This window comes from Salvia hispanica, chromosome 4 (genome assembly GCF_023119035.1).
Source record: "Salvia hispanica cultivar TCC Black 2014 chromosome 4, UniMelb_Shisp_WGS_1.0, whole genome shotgun sequence".
In the NCBI taxonomy this organism is placed as follows: Eukaryota; Viridiplantae; Streptophyta; class Magnoliopsida; order Lamiales; family Lamiaceae; genus Salvia; species Salvia hispanica.
Genome location: NC_062968.1, coordinates 29,303,951 through 29,309,950, shown reverse-complemented (window position 1 = coordinate 29,309,950; position 6,000 = coordinate 29,303,951).

Here is a 6,000-nt window from a genome sequence, read left to right as displayed (position 1 = left end):
CATATTGTTATGCTTAATACAGCCTATATAATGCAAGCAATTAATATTTTTGAGAACTCTAACATAATACTTTTAATGACTAAACTGTTGAAAACAATGCACGCAACCTATCAAATAATGAACAACATAACAACTAGTTGTAATTCATAATATTTATTAAAGGAATTACTTTGGTATGGGCAGCTCGTTTTCCCTTCACCTCCTTACGATCTACATCCTCATCAGATGGAATCTCACTGCGTTCCAGGTTTTGTTTTCTTGCCTTCTTGTCCTTGTTTTTTTACTATATCTCCGCTTCCTCCTTCACTTTCACCTCTAACCACAGCCGGCTGTACACAATGGACGCACAGTTAAGTATTTTAAAAAATGAAGAATGGGTACACATTCAATGATGTAATGTTCCTACCCCATTGTTGATTTCCACACCACCTGCGGCTGTCCCAGATGTCGTTCCAGATCCACCAACCGAATTAGGCTTGTCTCCTGACACAAGTAAATAATGCGTGAATTATGATTTAATAAAGCAAAAACCTCTGTATACAATGCGTTGTAAACTTTACAAAAATTAGCATCACCTTCATGCTCACCTCCAACACCATCATCTCCTGTCTCCTCGGCATTAGTGTTTTCCTCTTCCCGACAACAACCCTCTGCCCGTTGTTCTTTCTGCGTAGCAAAAGGGCCAGGACACTCAAAGCCATCCAAGACGAACGATGGCCTATCAAATCCTCTGCTTATTGTTTTCTTTTTGTCGTATGCCTGCATCATCTTCTCCATTTCAGCAATCCACTCGGGACTGTACTCTTCCTCGTCTTCCCTCACTTGTGTTAGTGTTGTCACGATTTCCCCATCTTCCACGGGCTTTTCTTCTTCCATCCCTAACAACTTCAACCCGATCTGACTCCTCAATCGGAAGCACCCATCGTCAAGCAGTTGAATAGGTATCTGCTTAAAATCGTCGACCCACCTCGAAATAGCGTGTCCCATCAAAGAACTCGAAGCGACAAAACGATCTCTAAGTCCCTTCGCCTTGTACCTGCTGGGGGTTCCACTAATTCCCCTTTCCACAGCGTCCACCCTCCTTGCTTCCTCGTCGGTAAGATACTGATGTTTGTCAATGCGGCCCTCTAACCTCCCAGTTCCGAACTGATCAAGCTCCACATCCTCCCTTTGTTTGAAGGTCTCCGCTGTCCAACCCTTTATAGTGGGCCAGGCACGCTCGACTCGCCTCCGTATGTGAACCACACGGTCCACGTACGCACACTGACAACAACCAAGCAATGTCAAATATTAGTAGCGCAGCGCGACACAAAAACAATGCACAGTAAAGGCTATTATAATGCAACAGATTGGGTTCATTAATGCAGCAAAAAGTAATGCATGTACTCTAACATATAATGCACTGACACTATTACATACCAAAAGAAAGTGGATTGGTCCGGTGAAGTATGCAGTTTCCCCCCTGGCCCAGCCCGGATAAGTGACTTCCAGAACGGATAAGACGTAACCGCACCAATTCATGTCACTGATAGCCTCCACATCGTCGATAAAGTGTAGTATCTTTGGCTTGCAATTGCCATCTGACGGAGTCTCCATCAAGGCATTCTCGAGTAAGAACATGAATAGACGCTTGAAGACCGGACCACCATCAGTTTCATCCTTAATCATATTCGCAACATCTGTCGCGTTCAGCTTGTACCGAGACTTTTTACACCGCGCAGCAACCATATCGTTGAACTCGAAGTTTGACTGATATTCTTCTTTGCGTGCAATCGGAGTCCGCCCTCTCGGGAAGCCCAATGTCAGGTGGACATCCTCCTCATCTAGTGTTAGGCGCTCGCCACCAGATAATGGAATCTCGCACCAAGCCAGATTTAACGACTTCAACACCCGGTAAGCTAGGTAACCTGGGATCTCCCTGATGTTGAACTCTAGGACAGCGCCGAATCCCAGTTCGATCACGGCTTCCTTCTGCTGGGGAGTTAGGTTTTGTATACATGAAATGAACTCGGTGGGGTTCTGTCGACAGTACAGGTGGTCGGCTTTCTTCCCCCTGGGTTTCTTTTTCTCCACGTCTTCATTGCGTGAACTTATTGCAGCTTTTTCCTCGGCTAACCTTTGCCGAAGTTTCTGAGCTAATGCTATGGGAGTAACATCGTCTACCGCTTGGTCAAACTCAGGCCGACGGTGCTTAGAACCTGTCCAGAACAGGTAAAACCATGGTTTAGAACAAATAATCTATGCGTTTCAGTAAGTAATGCATGACATATATTTACCAATGTACAGAACTGAAGATGTATGTACAAACCCAAACATACTAATCACTCACTTGCTAAAGGGATGCATCCAACAACTTCATGCCAAACTCCCACATAACAAAAATGCCAAATAATCTATGAGTTTCAGTAAGTAATGCATGACATCTATTTACCAATGCACATAACTGAAGATGTAATGTACAAACCCAAACATACTAATCACTGACTTGCTAAAGGGATGCATACAACAACTTCATGTCAAACTCCCACATAACAAAAATGCAAAATAATCTATGCATTTCAGTAAGTAATGCACGACATCTATTTACCAATGCACAGAACTGAAGATGTAATGTACAAACCCAAACATACTAATCAATCACTTGCTAAAGGAATGCATCCAACAACTTCATGCCAAACTCCCACATATCAAAAATGAAAAATAATCTATGCGTCTCAGTAAGTAATGCACGACATCTATTTACCAATGCACAGAACTGAAGATGTAATGTACAAACCCAAACATACTAATCAATCACTTGCTAAAGGGATGCACCCAACAACTTCATGCCAAACTCCCACATATCAAAAATGAACAATAATCTACAAAAATGATGGAATGATGCATAACCTTCATTCGGTTCTGGCTGGCTTTTGTAGGGGCGTCGTCTTTTAGTCATTCTAAATCTGCGCGACGAGAGGGCCAAAATCGGTTAGTTTTCAATCATAACTCAGTGTGGTATCACCAAAAAAAGACGAAAAGTGTACATATTGGCCAGAAATCCAGCATACATTAAATAGAATGCTCACAATACCAACTTCTCCAACAAAAAACAACAACTTTTGTGCATTACACCAACTGGAAAGTAAACCGATGCAAAACCCAGATCCAACTGAGAGAACTAATTATTATAGCAAGGATGAACAAAACCCTAACTCTAATGACCGCAATTTCATCTTTTTCCAACAAAATCGAGCAAAATAATTTTGTGCATTATTTCGATTATAAAGTATAAATCGATGTTTAGGAGTGTTTTTGCATACCAAACAAAAAAAAGAACCACACCTTTTTGTTTGCAGGAGAGGTATCGACTTTCAAGAAGCGCGCGAAGTGATTTCACGGCAGGAATCGTCGACCGACGTAGATTTCACGGCGGGAATGGTAGACGGACAGAGATTTCACGGCGGGATTGGTCGACCGACGGAGACACAGCGGCGGCTAGGGTTTGTTCAATTAGGGAGAAATTTTGTGGAGAGAATGTTGATGAGATGGAGTGAGAGAGAGGGGAGACGAGAGGTCGATGAAAATGCCGCGTAAATTTATGACCTGCCGTTTCGAAACTGATTGTGTAGTATATTATTTTACTCCTTTACCCTTTTAATGCACGAAAATGCACTAATAATGCAACACGGGATTGGATTGTGCCTTTTAATCTAGTCCACCCATTCCATCCATCTAACGGTTGACATTAAGAAGAGAAAAGATACTTAGGGTGTAATAGGACCCTAATGCTCCCCTATATATATATATATATATATATATATATATATATAGGGATGTATTCATATCCTTTTTCTATATATTGTTCAAACATTCAACTGAATCTCAGCCCCACGATTTTGTCATCTAACGGTTAGATGAATGTCACGTGTCATTTAATAATGCACATTTTCATTCTAATAATGTACACCGACTAATAATGTAGCATTATAATCTAATAATGTAGATTTTCATTCTAATAATGTACACCGACTAATAATGCAACATTATAGTCTAATAATGCATTGATCACAACCATCCAATTCAATGATCCAAGGGATGTGATTTGTTTGAAGCTTAACACCAAAAGCTGTGAAGGACCCTAATACACCCCTATATATATATATATATATATATATATATATATATGGAGATGATCAAAATAAGAATGCATTTAAATCAAGAAATGCAGCCCAAATCTTGGCCCTAGGATTAGATGATCTAATGGTCAATAATTAACCAAAAACACAGAAGGTCATAATTAAGTAGTTTTAGGTCATATTATAATATTTGAGTTTATGTCATGTTAAGATCATTTTAGGTCATGCTAACAAAGCATGACCTAAAAATAAACTAGCTATGACCTAAAAATGCCCTACGTATGACTTTGTTCTGCGTTTCTGTATTTAAATCTGGTCTTCATAGATCAAAACTCTCTCTCTCTCTCTCTCTCTATATATATATATATATATATATATATATATAAAAGGATATGTTAAAATGACAACTCATATTAAAATAACACCATACCACCATTCCTAGCCAATCATTTGTACATGTGGACCGATAATCAGCTGTCATGTGCCAATCATAAAAAAATCGCAAGGGTAAATTTACGCGGACTGCAACATCCAATATTTTAGACTGCAATATTCAATACTCTAGACTGCAAGGTGACGCGGCCTGCAATATCCAATACGCTAGACTGCAATCTATAGATTGTTGTAGATTACTGTCTAGCGTTTATACTATTGCAGTCTAGCATATATAATATTGCAGTCTAGCGTGGTGTCACATTGTCATTTTAAGAGTGTTGTCATTTTAACACACCCATATATATATATGTTCGTTTATAAGTATTTTTATTAATACCGACTACATATTTATTCATCTAAATGTTTTTTAATACATCATTACATAATTATGTATGATCCAAATGAACTAAAATTTAGTCTTCTTAACCAAGTAAAATTTTATTTTGATCATTATTATTAGCTACCTTTATATTTTAACATGGCATATAAATAAAACACTTAACCTATTTAATAGTGATTAATATATACAAGTAAAATAAAAATAATTAAGCTGTATAATCATTTAATTGTGTTCAATGCTATCAATTAAAGAAAGAATATGCATGTGAAACATGATTACACTCTATTATGTGTGTTCACACATATATACCTATATATATTTTAGGGTTTTTGGCCTTAAAAACCAAAAACTTTCACCGAATTCTGGTTTTCCCCACAAACTATGAGATAAGATTTTAAAACCACGAACTTTAGATTCGTTTGATATTTCCCAACCCGACCCGAATACAATTTTCCGGTGTGAAATTGTCCAACGTGGACAAGTCGGAAATATGACTTGGAAACTGATTTACTGACTGTGAAATACCAATATTTTTTTAATTAAAACTTGGAATTAAAAAATTATTTTCACATCTCTGCCCCAATTCCTCCTCTCTGCACAGCCGCGCAGCGTGCCGTCTCCGCCGAATTCACGGCGGCTTCAGCGCCGTCGCCGGCATCTCTGACTCCGTCGCCTCACGCCGCTGCCTACAGCTCTGTTCCCATCTCTCTTGCGGGGAAGAGGGCGGCCACGTCCCTTATTGGTAAGGTTCTATCTTTTATTTTTGATATGTCTTGTATAGTAAGGCAAGCCTAGATGATAGTTTGGATAAATAGAAGCTAAGTCTGATATTGAATAGCAAGGATGCAACCTTTCACCCCTATTTAGTAGGGCATGTTGCAAAGGTTGCTGGTGTCTGAGATTGAGAAGGAAGGAGAGTAGGAGCAAGAGGGGAGGCTTCAGGCTCAAGAGCAGCTAATGAGCAGGCTCCTTAGGAGAAACGGCATGTCTTTCGTTCGCTGTCCTGAGTAGTTGACGGGGGAGGAAGAGGGGGTAGCGGCGGCGGCTGGTGGATTGGACGGCATTGGAGTCTGGAGAGGGAATGGTGGGAAATGGGAATACAAGAAA